This window comes from Mastigoproctus giganteus, chromosome 4 (assembly GCF_048544385.1).
Source record: "Mastigoproctus giganteus isolate SK-2022 chromosome 4, ASM4854438v1, whole genome shotgun sequence".
Taxonomy (NCBI): Eukaryota; Metazoa; Arthropoda; class Arachnida; order Uropygi; family Thelyphonidae; genus Mastigoproctus; species Mastigoproctus giganteus.
In genome coordinates this window covers 215,892,173-215,912,850 of record NC_143578.1, presented here as the reverse complement: position 1 = coordinate 215,912,850, position 20,678 = coordinate 215,892,173, and positions in this window count along the sequence as shown.

Sequence of the window (20,678 nt, the reverse complement as noted above, 5' to 3'; positions counted from 1 at the left end):
TCTGAAATCCCAACAATGTCTGCAATTGATGGCTTCACCAGCACTTAAAATTCATCAAATGTATTTACTATACTCCTACCTAGTATTGGTGTACATGCAAGTATGCATGAACCTGTTCTTACTCTTAGTAATCCTAACACAGTCCATGCATTTTTTTTCAACATTGATCTGTACTTATTATGTAAATACGCAGATCTCCTACACTTAATGTCATTAGTACTAACGCGAAGAACAGTGTCACCTTTTGTACCCTTAAAGAGGATATCTTTCTATAACCTCATCAACCTTTGCCCCTTCGGCAGGCATACCTTCGTCCTATTCCATGTTCTGGTCCACTACGTTACTTCCCGAGGATCATTATCTTGCATGGCTCCACATGCCTTCCTCATTTAACAGTCTAAGTCACTGTTTATTGAGAAATGTACAATGGACTATAAAAAAGAGGTCTCCGGTTTCAGAGGGTGGGGTAGTATTAAATCTGCAAATTCCGTAAAATCAAAATGGTTCTGAAACTGTCAGGTAGTGGTTATGGACGTTGTCCACCAACATGGATGGAGAAGTCTAGGTCCGAGTCCCATAAATGACTAGAGAAATTTTTTTAAACGTGTCCAAAGTAGTCGGACTCTGAGCAATTTGATATCTTCAGGATACTTGAGATTTTTCTAGCAAACAGACAAACAAAAAAAAATTACGCACAATTTTAAACAGAATGCACTAAGGGCTCATAGGTTTCTTTGCTCCTCAAACACACGTAGCACCTGAGAGGCTATGAACTAACATGGCTCCTGTCCTGCGGGGAGTCCTGTTTTGGTATTTGTTCTACCAATAATTCCATATTCTGCTCTACCTGTACCTGTGTAATTCTACATTCTCTTCTTCTAAATCCACGTTTCTTTCTGATGACCATACTTGCTCTATAGTTTCCCTCTCCGTATCAAGTCTCATATTTTATGTTATTCAACAACCTGCTTTTCTAAGAATTATAGAACAATATACGTATATTGGCAAAAAAAAAAAAACGAATCGGGATGCATTTCTTTCTAAAAACAAAAAAAAATAATAAATAAAAAAAACTGAAATTATTATATTAGGGCTACTCCTAATTTCTTACATATACCATTTATTCAATGTGTCTGTAAATTACGTGAGTACTCTGGTGGATTTACCTGTTTTACTGGGCGAAACAATCTCAGTTTCTGGGGTGAAAAACTTTGCTATCTACGCCTGAGACCGACTAACTCAGCCACGCAGTGAAAAAAGCCCATTAAAGTTCCTCGCATCATTGACGGGATTCGAACCCGGGCCTTTACAACCCAGTGTGGGGAGAACGGTGACGATACCACTGTGCTACTGCGCAGCCTCTTCCGAAAAACAACAAGTATGCAGCGCGGCAAGGGTTCTTTGAGGTATTTTTTGTGTGTTTAGCCCTAATTGTAACAATTTTTCTAGTAGAATTTCTCTCAGCTACAACAAAGTTGAAGAAAGGGTTCGCTGTTGACGTAGCGCACTCTCCATCATATTTCACACAATGTCATTAGGTTTGAGATCAGATAAATATGGGGGCCAGGGAAGATGGTGGAAATTCGTGTTATGTTCTTCGAACCATTCTTGAACGATTCTGGTATGATGCGCTGTTGCATTTTCATTCTTAATGCGGGCCAGCACGCACCTTCGAGATAAAAGTTAAACATTGCAGGATGAGGTAGATCTGATACAAAATTCAGCTACTCCCTACATGACATTCGACTTAATAATGGTATCAACCGACCGAGTACTTGCCAACAAAATGTCCACCATGCTATGATGCCACCTCAAGCTACTTGGGTTGTCTTAAGAAGGCAAGCAGGGTCCATCGCTTCGTAACGGTCTTGCTCTGTTTAGCATCAGTGCAAACAAAGTATATCGTGATTAGTATGACCACATGGTTTCTTACATTGTCCCACTTTGCAATCACAACGTTCTCGACACAACTGAAAGCAGATTCTTCTGTTTATGTCTTCCAAATAGGCACATGCAACTGCCAGTATCCAATTTCTTCAAATCCTCGCATGGTACGGGTTGAAATAGAGCATTTCCGGGCTTGGTTGAATTCAGATGTTATTTGCTGCACACTCGATATTTTTGCGTACAGTCCTCCTTAGAGTACAAAGGCTTCGTTGTTAAAGTATCGTTTTCCTTATACGTTTATGCCTTTAAGATGTGCAAGAACCATTTTCTTTCGTTCTAGTCATTAAAAACCTTTGAAATGTATCCTTTGTGAAACCAGTTATGTCTTTCGTTTCTTGAACAGTGGCTCCAGCTAAACGTGCACTCACGATGAGAACTTCTTCAAAGTCTGATAAATCATGATTTTTCGTCAATGTGGCTTCCGATTACCGCAGTAGAACAGCCTGTGCAGTCTTTTTACTCAATTACGCAACGCGTCATCACCACTGACGAACGCGGAGACTATTTCTGAGCATTGTAAACAGGTTGCAAGGAAGGCCCATGGTGTCCTATCGATGATCTATCGAACTTTTGCAAGTAGAGATAGGGACGTGATAATCCCATTATATAAGGCTTATGTTAGACCACACTTGGAATACTGTGTTCAAGTATGGAGACCGCACCTAAAGAAAGACATCGAGCTTCTTGAAAGGGTGCAAAGAAGGGTAACTCGCCTGGTGAGATCGGCAAAAGGGCGTCCTTATGAAGAAAGACTTCGAATATGTGGGTTGCAGAGTTTGGAAACTAGGCACCTTAGAGGAGATTTGATTGAGGTGTTTAAGGCTCTGAGAGGCATCAGTAAAATGAATGAGGACAAAATTTTCAAGATTATAAATGATGCTAGAACTAGGGGACATAAATTCAAGTTACGCGGGGAAATGTTTAGATTGGACTGCAGGAAGTTTTATTTTAGCCAGCGAGTTATAAATTACTGGAATAAGTTGCCTTCATGGGTGGTAGAGGCCGACAGTTTGGGGAAATTCAAAGGTCATCTGGATAGTACTTTCGGGTAAGGGAAGCGCATAGGATGATAGGTTTAATTTCCTTTTTATTTATTTTTTATTTCATTTTATTATTTTTATTTATTTATTAATTATTATTATTTATTTATTTATTTAATTTTTGTTTATATCATTGTTTTGTTCGGATTTTTTTTTTTTTTTTTTGGCTGGTGCAGCATAAGCCATAGGCTTTCTTGCACCATACGGCCGTTACTAATACTAAATACTAATACAGTTGGTCGTCGACTTACGACCGACTTCGGTTCTGACTGACAGGTCGTAAGTCGATCTGGTCGTATGTCGGCCATATATTTATTAACAGTATTTTTTAACCTTTCTAATATTTTTATCATCTTTATAATTTATTTTTATAATCTTTTAAATTTTTATCATCTTTTATTTTTCATTTTAAATACAGTAATGCTTTTATCTTTTACTTCGTTTCTACGCCTAGGCTATCTCTCTCTAGGAGGTTAAATTCAAACGTTCTGTACATTTTAATTGGTTTATTATTCATACTGTTTATAAAAATACAAAACTACGATCTATAATTACATATACAGTATTGTACATAATTTGAAAAATAATACTGTACACATAAAAATACAATCTAAAATTAATGTAAAAATTAATACAAATGAAATTTACAAAAATCAAATTTTTAATCTTCGCTTGCACTGTGTGAAGGCTCATGGGTGTATTTTTTTGTATTAAATCTTCCATCCATATAAACAACAATTTCTCCATTTCATGGATGGGTCCCTGTCGTTGTTTGGTTAAAATTGTAGACTTAATAGGTGCAGAACCTTTCACAGCTTCCCGAATTCTTTCTTTGTCCTTAAGTATCGTCGATACGGTGGAATGTGATAACTTCAAGTCACGGGCTATCGTATTCACTTTCTTTCCACCTTCATACTGCTGGATAACTTTCATTTTACACTCTAAATCAATAGTTTTCCTTAACTTCTTAGCTGGCGTATATGTAGATGAAGGCATTTTCCTTTTACTAAACATTTTATGGGTACAGTATTTCGATAGAATTTGAATTGATGCTTGAAAGCGACTGAGTGTATGTGACAGAGGAGTCTAAGAAATTTTATTGCTCGCAATTTAACGCCAGCAATTAATCGCTAGCAGTTTACCGCCGCGTCAGTTTATCGCATAAACAATTTATTGCCTACAAATATCGCCAGGCAGTACTGTACATATAAAATTTATTTTTAACTTAAGTAGCATAGCATGTTTTAGGAGAGTGGGGGTAGGGCGTGTCGATTAGGGAGGTACTTATATGTAATTAATTATCCCAACGTGACTGATTCTGAAGGTTGCATAAACATTTATTTTGAATTTTTGCAGTGTACTATGACATACATAATGTTATAATTAGTTTAGTTTAAAATTAATCAATTGTTATATTGTTTAAATAATGGATTTTTTACTATTTTTGTGATACATGTAACTATGATTTATTATTAATTTATTATTTATTTATTTATTTTTTTTTTTTTATTGTGGTCGTAAGTGCGGCCGGTCGTAAGTCGCATAGGTCGTAAGTCGACGACCAAGTGTACTATTAGAACAGCGTTTCCCAAACTGGGGCGCGGACCCCTGGGGTCCCGTACAACAGTCCCAGGGGGTCCGCGAAAAGGTGGTCGACCATGGTTCAAGCTTCCCTTAAAATTTTTGGAAACACCAATCTCACGAATCTCAACGAGAAACAAACAGCATCAGAGGAAAATAACATCAATCGTAACCAATGTATGTGACAAAACAATCAAGAAGAAACACCCTTTCCCGATTGTTGTCCCATGGTGGTGCAACCAACTGGAACATCAGTTACATTAATGATTAGCATCACAAATAGAAATATAAACAAAAGATATTTATTAATAGTTAAGACAAAGCTAAGTAATATTTGACAGGTGCTCTCAAAATATTCCAAAATGAGCATTTGCAACCTTCGTACAACAGTTTTGGTAAACACGACAATTATGGCTGAAATGTTATTTAAAATGATAAACTGAAGCAAATTCTGAAATGTTATCAGAATTTGCTTCAGTTTATCATTTTAAATGGAAAACAAAATGAAAAGTTCGCCACCTAGGTGCAAACTAATATTTAGTTGAACCGCCTCTGGCCCTGATGACAGCAGCACACCGTCGAGGCATTGACAAGATCAATTTCTGAAGATAACCAACTGATAGTTCGTGGTTCCAAACACGAATTATGAAGTTCACGAAGGGTCTTTGGTTTCTTTCTGGCAACTGCAGATTCCACACGATGCCAAAAGTTCTCTATAGGATTCAGGTCCAGCTGGGCTGTTTCCTGGCCAGCTAACAGTTGAAATGGACCGTTCTTCCAACCATTTTTTCACCTGGAACAAAGGTAAACACATTACTGTCGAATTTCTAAAGCAGAAGTGAAGTTGAAGTAACTTACACTTTTTGCCCGATGGCAAGGAGCAGAGTCGTTCTGAACGATGCAGTTAATTGGCAGGTTGAAGTGGTCTCTAATGGTTGGCAGCAATTTGCCTTCCAATATAGCCAGGTATCCACTGGCATTTACGGAACCTTTTTTTATAAACTGCAGGTGATACGAAATGCACCCCCAAATCATTCGGTTGGTAGGGAATTTCACTGTAGACACCGTACAGTCTGGATGGTATTCTTCACCAATTCTACGGCGAATTGTTTGTCTCCCATCAGAACCATGCAGGTTGAATTTCCTCTCATCCGAGAAAATAACTGCTCGAGGGGTCCATTTGGCATGCTCCGTACACCAAATTAATCGGGCCTTTTTCATTTTTTTGTGTGAGGAGGGGCTTCTTAGGACGACGGGCTACAAGTCCATTTTTGAAGAGGCGTCTTCTGACCGTTACTGCACTTGCTACCACTCCTGGATGTTCTTCCTCTTCTGTTTTCAGCTCAGACAAAGAAACTGTACGGTTTTTATCGAATAAGGGTTCCAAAACGCGATCCTGTTTTGGCGTAGAGACGCGTTTGCGTCCGGTTTCTTTTTTGCTATCAGCATAACCAGTATTCTTGAGTTTAGAAAGAAATCTACTCACTCTCGACTGATTACAAGACACTCTAAAAGCAATATGACGGGAAGAACATCCTTCCTCACGTAAAGCAACAATAGCAGTCTTTCTCTTTGTGGTGTGAACTGCACGTAACTCGCCATCCTGATACAAACAAGGAATGACTGCAACTCTTGCAGAGCTTGCGTATATAGCTAAAAGTAACAGCTGATGCAATATTACGTCATCACCTACGCGTGTCAATCTTATCTGATGCAATCTGTAAGAAATATTGCCATATATGTACTTATGTTATTCGGAAGACAATTACAATTTTAAGGGGTGATGCACTCTTTTTGAACACTAGCATATATCATTATTTTTAATTAATTTATTTATTAATTTAAAGGATGCAAAACATTGGAGGTTACTTCTCCATTTATCGGGCGTTAAGCAAAAATTCCATTCCACATTCGTTTTATCATTTGCTGTGGAAAAAGAATTAAAGAACCGGTTTTAAAGTATGTTATGATTGCAGAGCCAATTACATTGTGTGCATGAAAAAACTTCCAACTACGAATTTAAATATTAAGTTATTAAAAAAATAATATTTATTTTATTAATATTTATTATTATTAAAGGGATCTCGGAATGCTTCGAGCAATACTCTGTCATCTGTTTATTAATATTATCAGTACCAAATCGGCTGCAAGGAAGTGTATCAATTAAGCCAATCTACCACCAAAATAAAAATAAGAAATCCTTCCCAGGACACATACTGTACTTTCCCATCACCACAGAGCGACTACCTAAATTCCTGTTTTTAACTTTACTCAACTTTCCAATCAGCCACTTAGCTTAATGAGTAAAATGCAGAAAACACAATAAATTGCCCACCGACTACGTCAATGCATCTACAGTCACCAAACAAAATCTTTTATTGTCTTCGAATTCCCGCTAATTTTAGTAACTCTCTCTCTCTTTCTCTCTCTTCGCTGTCACAATTATAGACACGCGCAACAAATGTGCGTGAATAGAAATGCGAAAAATAGTGCAGGCCGGGCTGTACATTAAACATCAATCAAATTTAATGTCTGGAGGTAAAAGAGCTATCAGATTCTGACTTCTAACCACAGGACACAGCGTAGAGCGTGATGTTAAATCCACTTGGCTTGCGTTCCGCATTTGATTTATTTATTTATTTATTTTTGCTTTTATTCTTTTCCGTGCAAAAAAGCGAGCAGATATAGTGAGTTCTGAAATGTTCTGGTGAGTGACAGTTGCGAAATCAAATTAAAGAGAGAGCCTGGTGGTTAAAATGGTTAGACACACTTATCGGTATGGCACGCTCTTTCAAGATAATCAGAATGTCGTATTGCTGAAAACAAACACACACTCGTGTTCGTTCCTTCTCTCACGCACCTGTAAAGAGAAACAACGAACACGGAAAGGACAACAAAATTACCACTTTTATGTTGCGAACTCCAAACGAGGAAACGAAATGCGTTCTTGAAGCCGCTTAAATATTGATAATCATTTTTTTTTTTAGTTTTAGAGGGCGCAGCAAGTAAAAATTTCTGCACCCATTCTCCTGATATTTCCATGTCTGCTTGAAGCCTTCTTGATTTCGAAGGGTTCCACAAAATACTCTTCCAATGAATTTTCCGAGTCGGAAATTAACTCGCATTCATCAGTCATCGGGACTTTCAAGTGTCTTTTTTGTTAATTTAATATTAATGTTACGTTACACCAGTATTTATTTAATGTAAATTGATTTAATGTAATTTTTACGTCGTCTTAATATTTTTGTGTAAACTAATGCCATTATGGAAGTCATTGTTTCTTCTTATTAATGTCATTTGACGTTATTTCATTTAATTTGTTTTATGTCCTATATCACTTAATGTCAATTTAATTATTTCTCTGATATATCTGCTTGTTATCATCTCTATATAAGTGTTAGCCCCTGGCCTTTTGGCCTTGAAGGGACATTGCAAAACGATCCACTCAGGTAACTGTCACGATTGAAGGTGGTGCAATAAAAGATTCTCTCTTTATTTATTTATTGATTGATTGGATCAATTCTATGCAGAGGTGCTCTTAGGGTAGTGGCTTGTGCAATAGAAAATGGCCGCCCTGCAGAATGAATGTTAATAATAAAATATTCATTACGGAATATACTTTAAAACATCATGGGCAATACACTCACTTTTCAAATTAATTCGCAGAAATTTAACTTGTTCCATTAATTCTGAACGGCCAATATCGTTTTCTTCAAGCTGATCATCGGTAAATTTAATGGTTGATTGAATAAAACATTTTTAAAAAATACTGGAATTTTCGTTTAGTAATTAAAGCTTTCTTTAAGTGAAGATAATATCGCATCCAAAATTACAAAATAGAAATCGCATTTAAAATTTGAATTTGAAGGTCAGTTATGGGTTTATCTTGATATTCTTCCTGAAAATGTTCATTTTTAATTGTCCTGATTCTACATTCTGCATTAAAAAGCTGGCCACCGTTAGCAAGCTCAGATATTTCTTTTGGTATAGAAATAAATTATTGAAACGCATCATAATTTCTTATTTCTTCAAAATATTTTTTCCAAAATTTCAAGGAATTCTAAAGCACTATTAATACTAAATTTGGAATCTTTAAGCATTTTGATAGCATCTTGACAAGAGGTCGAACCAAATTAATGTTGAACAAATAAATTTGAAGGACTTTTTTTATCTGTTAATGATTTCCTGGACACGTGCGACAGTATCTATGGATTTATTTTCACTTATTTTAAGCAATGCTAGATAAAATTGACGATCTAATGCGTTAGAGGTTTTGTTGGTTCAGTTCTTCTTTTCCAATTGCTCTCAGATAACGGTATTAAAGTAAGTTGAGGAACATTTCCAACAAGAACTATCTTGTAGAATTGTCGCAGAAAAAATACAATTTGTACATATAATCCTTGAACAACTCTCGAAAAATTTAACTGACTCCAGCGAAGTTTTGTCAGCGTCGTTTGCAATTAAGTATGGGAAGAACAGGACACAAAAATGCATGGGATTGACCTCAAGAAATTGTTTTGCAAGCCATTAGATTTTCGACCCATGCTTAAGTTCTTATCTAGCGATAACTCCGATAATATTTTTAAAGCAGTTGTTGAAAGCGCTTCACCTTGTAGAATCATTAATTGATACGAAACCAGAAAATATTTATGGAGAGTGACGTTACTTTCGTTGGGACAAATCTTATCACAACTGTGAACTGCTCTATGAGGCCTAAATCTGGAGTGCAATCCAGAATTATAGAAAAAAATATTTAATCTCTCCTGTCCTATATCCAGTATTGTAGATTTAGTGCTACTAGATTTCATCGCGATTAATTCGTTTTGAAATCTTTCACCTAGGTAATATCTAATTTTGGAGTTATTGTTTTGTAATTTCTATACTGTGCAAATAATCCGACATTATAATGTCCAATTTTGCAATCATTTCTGCAGATTTAGAAAAAAAAAATACAATTGTCATCATTATAAAGTAAATTAGACCTCTCTCTAAATGTCTCAAAAATACTTCTCTCAAAACAGAAAAATACACAAGGTTACAAATGAACAAATTTTACATAAACTCAGGCTTCCACAAATTCGTTTAAAAGTTCAGAATAATCGATGCTTTCCGATATATAAATTACCGCAAGCTCTATTAAACGATTTTGTGTCATTGTCGTTCTCGTGTAGTTTTTAATTATATTTAATTTTGAGAAACTGCATTCTCCAGCAGCCACAGATACAGGTAAATAATTAAAAATTTAATCCAATCCTTATTAAATTTGAAAACAAAGGCAGCAGTTCATTATATTGCAGATACGCGAGAACGTCTAAAGGGTAATGAATATCAGTGGGAAGAGATAGATGTTGTATTTCTTCAAAACTTTCTGGCTCATTAATATCTTTATGCCCACCATCTGTAAGAGATAGTTGTAAATCTATGCAGTGTTGGCTAATATCATCTTTTGATAATTTTCTTAACGCTTTAAAATTATACAAAAAGTGAAACTTGCTGCAATGATCTTCCAATAACTCGAATCGTTAGTCGACAGAAGCTGTTCCTTTATCTTGAACAGTGAAGTAAAACTCGATCTTAAATTTGAATGTGGGGTGCTGAATACATTCATCGTGTGATTCGTAACCGAAATTGTTCTTTTTTCCCCCGAGCTCTTAGAGATACTATATCTTTAAAAGTAGCTTCTACGTCTAAAGCGTTTTCAAATTTGCTAGAAATTTGTATCAGTTCTTGAAACCCCGCATCAGAACGTTTTCCTGTTAAAACATCTTTATCCTCTTTAAAGAGCCTTAAACATTCTATAAGATTTAAACATGGGTTCTGCAAAATCCTGCAACCACATTTAGCTTTATTTTAGGATACCATACCATATCACAACTGAACATATATACATTTCAAAGTTATTAATTTTCTTGCTAGTGTCTCTGTTAAATGACGAGGCATAGCGGCTTTTTCATTATTTTTTGATAACACCAACAGTGGATCATATATACCATCTGAATGACATCGCAGTGGTTCCAGAGCATCTATGCGACTTGACAAATGTGTTTCCGACAGAGGTTTGAAAGTTATTGATGGAACATGTTTTATTAACCTAACCCACTTAGAAGTAGAACAGAAAAAATATGCATAAAGCTCTTGAATGGTATTATTTTTTTTTTTTTTTTTTTTTTGATTTGGTAGTTGTTGGCGCATCGGCTTCTGTGGCCATATTGCACCTCCCAAGGTTTTTGCAGTACTTTGATCCAAGCCCGAGGCGGGAATCGAACCCGCGACCTTTGGGTTGCCGGGCAGGTATTTTACCCACTCGGCTAGCCCGGTCGGCTGAATGGTATTAAACAAAGCTGCTGTTCTCTCTCTATTGAGGCCGATACAGAATCATTAAGCACTAAATTTAATGAATACTTTGCGCAAGGAATGAAAAATGCAGTGTACACCTAAATTTTTACCTTTCATAATGCCCCGTTATCATATCCTTTTCGCGTAGAGCACCCAAAGGTAAATCAATTTTCTAATCGTTTTAATATCGCTCCAGCTAGTCCTAAACCAGCGGTATTAGATACTGGAATAAAACCCAAAAAAATGCTCCCTAATTTTGAAATTTATTGCTTTCTTTATTTAAGATAACAAATCTAATAATAATAGTCATGTGTTTGGTATGACATTTATCTTGTGTGCAATCTAAAATAATTGGGCAGTATTTGGCTTCTAATACCATTTTTGAGGTTTTAGTCTGCACCGATTTAGCCAATAAATTATTTAGTTCATTTTGTATCTCTACTGAGATGAGAACGTGCGGTATTGTCTTTTATTTTAAGTAAATGTTCTGATATCACACTCTCAAATTTTCCCACAGTTTCCATTAATTTTAAAAAGTTCCCATTATCAGAACGAAATAATTTATCCGATTGCCCTCGAAATGCTAGTGATTTGCCTGCCCAAAATTGCACAACACTAATTAGTCTCTCTAAAACACCACACCAATGCCTTTTTCAGCCTCGATTAATCAATGGTTTCCATAGTCTATAGTGTTTTATATCGTAAGGAGAAACGCAAACTCTTTCCAAATTTTAAAAGGTTTTCTCTAGTCTATTTTTATCGTGCATTTCTAATGTGCGACCTAGATTTTTCCACAGTTGAAAGTTTGGCCAAGCACACCTGTCGGAGGAAAACAGTTTACAACAAAAACAATAATAAATTGAATCGTTTGTTAAGAAGTAAACAAGCCAAGATATTTCCATCACTTCATTATTACTTAAGACTGTTATAAAAATTTGTTGAAAATCGCCTACCATCACTTTGAGGGAACTTAAAATCTGAATCAGACATTTTCACAGAATTTTTTTTACAATATAAAACATTTAGCCACAAAAATGGTTCATCATCAATTTGCGTAGTAATACTATTAATAATTACTATTATTAATAGTTCTCTCAGGTACGCAACGCAGAATTTGAAGATGAACATCAGGTTCACAAGAAGTTTTATTTATTCTAGAAATTTTCCTCAATATAAAGCGATCCAAAGCTTTCGACAGTTTTTCATTCTTTTTCTTTTTGATGTTCTCCCAGCCGTTCTCTCAGTTTTCTTTTCAGGCTTCCACCCTCTATTTCAGGGTAGGTAATTTTTGAAAAGTTTCGACCAGCTAACAAAAACAGAGACGTTTTGTAAAACGCATTTTAACGAAATTACACAAAAATAACATTGAAATTAAACTGCAACATTTAATATATGCAAAACTCCGCCATGGACGGTCCCAAGCCCGGCTGCGAAAGGAGGAGGGTGGTCATCCTGCCGAAATGACCAGAACCGGGAAACCGGGGAAACTAGGCAAGAAACCGCATGAAATTCGGAACAAGCTCTTACAACAATGTTACCGCATCCGGGGTAGCCGATGCGCCAGCACTGGGGACCCAGGGTGCTGGTGTGAAGTGGATCACTGGCCACAGCAATAAGCTTACTACGCCGAAAAGTACAATTAACATTGGCGAATGGAATGTTCGAACGGGGCACCACGTTGGACAAAAGGAAATCATTGCCCAAGAACTACTTAGGTGCAAGATATCAATCGCGGCATTATCCGAATTAAGGCTCACCGGGTCTGGAACGATGATCATCCAACCACCAGCACCTAATGAAGCGGTTATGCTATTCTACTCTGGTGGTGAGAAACGAGAAGCAGGAGTGGGCTTTATGGTCGATGCTCAGGCCACCAGTAGTGTGATCGCTTTCCAACCAATATCGGACCGCCTGGCAGTCCTTACTGTCAAGGGCACCATCAAGACCCATATTATCTCCGCCTATGCGCCAACTGAGGCTAGCCTGGACCCGACCAAGAATGACTTCTACAACCAGCTCCAACATACGCTGGATTCAATTCCGCAGACAGAAGTGATCATCCTCGCAGGGGACTTTAATGCCCATATTGGCGTGGACAGATCTGGTTGGGAAACAACAATGGGCAAGTTTGGCCATGGGAAGATCAATGACAACGGACTACGTTTGTTGTCCTTTGCCGCATCTAACAACCTGATCATTGGAAACAGCCATTTCCAGCACCCTCAAAAACATCAACTTACATGGCGAAATCCATCTGGCAAGGACTCAGCAATCCTGGACTACATTTTGATCAATGCCAGATTTCGCTCATCACTCATGGACGTTCGTGCCATGAGGGGACCTGATTGCGGATCTGATCACTACCTCATCCGGGCTAAGGTGCAGCTCAAATTACGGCATGCAAAAAGATCATCTCGGTCAGCCAAGCTGGACTGGAGGCAGCTAATGAATGCTGCCAACAAACAGGCATATCAGATCGCCCTATCCAACCGCTTCGAGATGCTGGCCGTGCCCAAGGATATAAATGAAGAAGAAAAGCAGATCTCTGACGCCATCCTGGAATGTGCCAAGCCCCTATGTCCACCTGCCCGACGTCGAACGCAACCATGGATATCAGACGAGTGCCTCGACCTCGTGGACAAACGGAAACAGGCAAAGTTGGTCGACTTTGAACGGTACCGGCAGCTAAACCGAGAAGTCCGACAAAGAATGACAGCAGAAAGAGAAGCATACTGGAACCAAGTGGCAGACGATCTTGAAGTGGCGGCATCGAAAAACGAGTACTGCACTCTCTACCGCACCCTCAGATGTCTGAGTGGAAAGACCAAATTGACTAGTGACAACATCAAGAATGCTGATGGGACCTTCGTGCGATCACCATCCGAACGCCTGCAACGGTGGAGTGAATTCTTCAAAGCTTTGTACAATCATGACCCACCTCAGGGACCGCCAGCAACAGCACTCTCGATCGACCCCCCTGAGGTCTCCATGGTCGACGTCGAGCCTACAGTAGAAGAAGTGAAAGCAGCCATACAATCCCTGAAGAATGGCAAGGCACCAGGAGTGGACCAAGTCACCACAGAAGCGATCAAAGCCGGGGGAGATGTACTGCTTCGCCGACTACACTCACTCCTCAAAACCATCTGGTGCACTGAACAAATTCCGTTAACATGGAGGAAAGCCATTATCGTACCGATCCACAAGAAAGGTGATAACCGGGACTGCAAGAACTACCGTGGCATCAGCCTCCTTTCCATCATCGGAAAGGTCTTTATGAAGATCATCCAGTCAAGACTGCAAAAACATCGCGAGCAAACCAGTCGAGAAGAACAGGCAGGATTTAGACCCGGGCGAGGATGCTGTGATCAAATCTTTGCTATTCGTCAGCTGATGGAGGAGAGGATCCGGTGTGGACAGCGAACCGTCATTGTTTTCATTGACTTTAAGTCTGCTTTCGACTGTGTCCACCGGCCTGCCTTATGGAAACTACTAGAGGCTGAACATGTACCTCGAAAAGTCATCACACTCCTCCAAACTGCATACAACGGTTTAACCAGCCAGGTGTGCATCCAGAACGATTTATCTGAGGAATTTACCATCCAAACTGGAGTCCGCCAAGGGGATGTAGCCTCCCCGTTGCTTTTCAACATCGTGGTCGACGCCATTATGAGGCAAGCATTCAGAAACAGACAGGGCATACAATATGACAAGGATCACTATGTGACTGACCTGATGTTTGCTGATGATAGTGCTATCCTTGCCGGTAACGACACTGAAGCCACGGACATCCTCTACGACATTGCTCGCATTGCCCGGCCATACGGTTTGAAGATCAATGCTGGTAAGACAAAGGCCCTGACAACAGATGGGTCGCAAGCCACCATCTATCTCGAAGGCGTCCAGATAGAGCAAGTGCAGGACTTTAAATACCTTGGGTCGCTGGTCCAGGAGAAGAAAGTTGCATCCACCATGGAAATCCACAGCAGAATTGGACAGGCGGCCACTGCGTTCGCCTCGCTCAAATGGTGTCTGTGGAAGAGGACCAACATTTCCACAAAGACTAAAATCCGACTCTTCCGGACTTTGATCCTGCCCATTCTTCTTTACGGATCGGAAACATGGATTTGTCTCAAGTTAGATTTGAACAAACTTGAGGTATTTCAAATGCGATGCCTGCGGCAGATCTTGGGCATCTCTCTTCGCGACCGCATCACTAATGATACCATCCGCGCCAGATGCCAACAGCAACCAACCATTGCCGACCAAATCCAGAAGCGAAGGCTCAGATGGTTTGGCCACGTATGTAGAATGGGCACGAACAGAATACCATCCACACTCCTTTGGAGACAACGACCCACCCAATGGAGCATCCAACGGACCGCGCCTAGGAAAACGTGGGCCAAGCAAGTGGAAGATGACTTGAAGAGCCGACGTCTCGACCTTAACCAGGCCAGGACTGAAGCCATGGATCGTAAGGTATGAAAGAACATCACAGAGCAAGTCCGAAACCCTGCGGCACCTACAGCAGCATACTGGTTGCGTGGCCAACCGCCTCCCCCAGCTGCCAGCTAAGGACCAAAGAAGAAGAAGAATATATGCAAATTTCAAATTTATAAAATAAATTGACAGAAAAATTCAGTACAATAAAACAATAAAATTTAATAAATTTAAATGAATGTTTTTCAATAAACAACCCCAACTATAATGTAATATAATTTAGCACTTACGAAATATCTACGTAAAACGCACTAATCTAAAATATCCTCTGCAACACGTCCAAAATAATTTAAGATTTTTCACCATTACGGTATAGAAAAGTAAACGTCTTTACCTTTAAATCTAAGAAGCTGGTTAAACACACTTTGCACGTTGATAAAAATATATTCGCTTCTTCACAGTTCTGACGCACTTAAATGAGATGAAAGAAATAAATAATTTTCTTTTAAATAATTGTCTTTAACTGCAAGAGTCTGACTAATTAAATTTTAAGCCTTCAGATCCACATGTTTGATTGAATAATCAACGCCCCACTCAACATTAAAGAGGTGATTACCAGAATTTTATGGTCCGACTAACAGTAACCAGCATATATTTCCCCACTCAACGTCATTAAAAGGGATTGTGGATTACTGTACCTATCGCTCTGGTATATTTGCATAATTGTACATAGTGAAAACCTAATAGTACAATAAATAAGAAAATATATTTTGTATTTGGGGCAGAAAGAAAGTATTTTTAAATATTTAAGTGTAGTTGTTGCGGACCCCAGGGTTCCCCCCATTAGCCACTTTTATTCTTCTTGTGGTGAGGCTTGCCCCATAACCGGGCATGTGTGTACTGTATAGTGTTTGTTGTGTGTGAATTCTGTGCTCTGTTCTGCTGTCATCGTGACGGGTGCCTGGCATCTCACCAAAAGTCCCATCCTGGTATCGGAATCAGCAAACAGCATTCTTATATACGTTGAGGAAAGAGTCCAGATATCATGGATCAAATATCATCCCATCAAACTATTAATAGGGAAAGATTCATCATTAACAAATATACTGAAAAGTGACTCTCTACAGTTGGAGTCACTTTGCTCTTCACCAACCTTGAGGTACAAAGAGTCATAAGAACAACAGTCTGTCTTCGGTTAACTGATCGAAGTTCATCTCTTCTTTTGATGACACGTGTAGCAAATGTATTAAGAGCATTAAATGCAAACTGAGATCGAACAATTAAAGGTTTATTTTCACTAGTGAAGTCCTCCAGTAAGTTGAAGCTCTTGTCTATAGTCCAAATAGTAGTGACAATTAAATAAGATATGATCCATGTTCTGTTCGTCTCCATACATACAAAGTGTAGCACGAGACAGTCCTAGTTTAAATAGTTTACTATTAATCCAGCTATGACCCAATAGCAGGTGCTGTGCAATCCTGGAGAAAACCATAAAAATCTTTCTTCTTGAACTCTCTAACTAAACTTAAATTCTCTCGTTACACTACAAAGATCTGAGGTATTCCAATCTCTTTGCCACTTTTTAATGTAGATGGAACGCAATCTTTTCCTTGTGTAAACACGCAATTTACAGACATTTTATATAAGGAGCAATAATGCCTTAATCGCTGATGCTCCTAAAAACCCAATAACAACAACAATTTATATTTATTTGTCACAGACAATCTTTTGCATTTGAGGTTGGAAATAAAATCATTAGATGCTTTATCCCCACTAGAGATTTTGTCTGTGGATATTTATATTCCTACTCGTCCATTTTCGTTTATTTTTAGAGCTGTGCTGGGCAGGAAGGTGTTTGCTTAACAGTCTCATCAAGGCCAAAGCCGCTTATCTCAGATACTTGTGGAGGAGTTATCGAAACAGTACATTCTTCCTTCTCCTGGTGTATTGTCTTGTAGCTTCGCTGAAAGGAAGGGGCTTTGGGGGCCGAATTACTCCTGCATTTTTCCCAGGTATTCGTTCGCCATCCTTTTTCAACACATATTGCTCATCCCCTGTTTCCACTCCATTAGGTAATTTCTTTTCAAAATTCATTTCAGCTTGTGATAACCGTTGTCCACCAAATGAAAGTATCGTCTCTCTGGTTTTCCCGCAGTTTTTCACTTCTGAAATTTCCCTACCAGTCAGTTGTATAATTTATTTAAGTTACATTTATGTCTAAAAGGAGATATATCGTCTCACTGACATTTCATAGACATTTTAAACAGAAAATCGATAAAAACAAACATGTATTCCGATGTATACACAAGCAGTCGTTTTATTTACATACGGTATTAGTCATAAAATTGTACATTATTTTCCGGGAAATAGTTTTATTTGCGATATTCGCTGCATTTCCTCTTCCTTCTACAGTTTCACCGTTTTTTGCTCCAACTCAGTGAGATTCTCTTTAGATCGGCTTAGCATCGTTCGTGTAAAGCGTGCCAAATGTTGCTTACATTCGCTTCGTCGAAACCAGTCTCATTTCCCAATTCCAAAACTATAACTGAATTTCAGGGACACTTGCGAGTTCCAGTACACTGTGAACGCACTCTCTCCATGCTCTTGTTGTTAATGGGTTTTAGGAGCATCAGCGATTAAGGCCGTATTGCTCCGTCTGTGAATTGCGTATGTTCTTTGGTCGATTTTCTGTTTGCTGGACGAAACTTCGAATTTCCTGGAGAAAAACATGCTACCCTCGCCTGAGATCGACTAACTCAGCGACGTTGTGAAAAGGCACATAAAAATTCCTCTCGTCACCGACGGGACTCGAAACTAGGTGTTTTCCATCCGGTGTTGGGAAGACGGCGATCCTACCAACTGTGCCACCAGGGTTTTCTGTCCATGCATTCATCGTGTTATTCTTCGCCATCTGTCTCGGAGGTTCAGGTCACTGACTTTAGCAGAATGTGATCAATATATGTTCCAAGTTATGCGATCCTACTTTAAGGACAGGTTGATTCAAGTTTTTGCTAAGCATCTGACTTTTTCAACTATGATTTGAGGGGTTGCCCTCAAGGATCGGTGTTGGATCCTCTTCTGTGTTAGACCAGTGGCTGATTAAACCTTGTGATCGTTATGAGCAGATGGCATATGTAGACGATTTGGTGGTGGCTATAACAGGTAGATCTAGCTTAATATTGGAGGATCGTGCCCAATTCATTATTGAGAAATTGGTAGAATGGTCTGCGTTTAAAAAATTGAAATTTATTCTTGTAAAAATGGCAATTTAATTATGACAGACCTCTACGAATACTACTGAATGAGATTCAGATCGCTTATGTTTCAGAAGCTGAATACTTGGGACTTCGACGATAAATTAATTTTTTAAGCTTGTGTTAATAATATTGCGGATAAGCCTGCTATTAGAATCTCCCGTGTGGCTGGATCTTGAATAAAAACACTATGATGTTGTATTACAAAACTATCTTCTCACCCATTGCGGCCTATGCTTCTCGAAATTGGCATCATGTGACTACCAAAGTAAAAATTAAATCAAAATTATCATCCTTGCACAGATCTATGCTCTTGACTCTTGTGAATGCTCCACGTGCAGTTTCAAACAATGCTTTACAGGTTTTGGCAGGTACTGTTCCCTTGGACTTGTTTATCCTTTTAGAGGAATGTCATTCAAATATAAGAAGGGTGCTTCAGTTACAATTCTAGGAATCACCTCTGATCCTGCAAATGACATCAAGAAAGAAAAGACCAGAATATGAAAACAATTAATGGTGATGTCGCAGAGCCGATGGGATGAGAGTACCGATGGATCCATAACCAGGAAATTTTTACCACAAGTATAGACATCGTCTTCTTTGGCTACAGCACCTTGGTTTTCCCCAAATACGCATGCCTCTTTTCTGCTGACTGGTCATGGCTCAGGTAGACAAAAACGATTTATGTGGCTTCTGGAAATGGACCCTCTCTGCTAGTGTGGGCAGGAAGAAACATGGGAATATATCATGTTTCATTGTGAACAATACGAAGTCGAGCGTAATTTATAACTTACCAAGATTTCAGAACTGACCCAGGATAAGGTTTCATGTTTAATCCACTCTTCTAACAACTTTGCTGCTTTTCAAGACTAAGTCTTTGAGAAGAGATCAATGTTGAGAGCACAGATGAGGACCTATTAATGATTGTTCTTCAATGTCATATCTGTGGACTTTCGACTTATTGCTTTGTCATAATCTGAACTGATTTATCATCAGTGGTTTTTGCTACTAGTATTTTTTTTGCTGCTACTTGGGACTGGGCATTCTAGGTACGGGATTGTTTTATGGTGACACCCGCCGGTATTGCACTTCCTTCAGCGGGTGCAGGATTAGTGTTCTTTAGCACGAAAATTGAGATAGTAGAGCCAGGGCCGGCTTCTTGTGCCAGGGATGGTACCATGCAGCAGCTGCCCAGATGTTGGCTGCTTCCTGGTGGCAAGGTGGTCTGACACAAACAACACAGCAATAGAACATGCATTAACTCACAATATGAACACTTAAGACCCGTTTTACAGTTTATCACCAAGTTTTGGCTGTAATCCCTGATTGGACTTTACCGGCTGCACTTATGTGACGATACGAACTTTCCTTCTCCTTCCATGGATCAGAGTTTTTAGAAATTGTGGTCTCACAAGGCGAAATATTTTTGCTGGTACCCAGGATTTTTGTCTCCTGTGGTTCTGGATTGCTGACACTCACTGGTTTCTCCATGTGGATGAAGGATTGTTATTTTTAATTTTATTTTTATTTTTTTATCTTATTTTTATTTTTTTTATATACACACTTCTTTTTTTTTTACAAATTTATTTATTTAATTCTTTCTCCTATCTATTCGCATTTTAATTTATTTTATTTAACCTATTTTTTTAGGTTTTCTTTTCTTTTGTTGATACCCAAGAACTTCCATTACTGCATGCAGGTGCGGGATTTTTTTTTTTTTTTTTTTATTATTATTTATTAGGCGCCTCCGTAGCCAGGTGGGAAGGAGCAGCAGTGCATAGCACACGCTTCTTGATTAGACCGGGGTTCGAGCCCGCCACCACCAAATACGGAGGATGCGGAAAGGTCATTCAGGGAATGACCACCGCATATCCCGGAGCAATATGGCCTTAGTTGCTAATGCTCCTAAAAAAAAAAAAACCAAATAACAATTATTTATTTCTATTTATTTATTTTTTTTTTGTTGCCCACCCCCTTTGTCTGAGGCGGGACTTTGCTCGTAACTGGGTTTGAGCTCGCTAGATACGGGATCATAGCATCCACTAGTCTTGCACTTCACCATAGCGTGCATAGTGATAGGGAA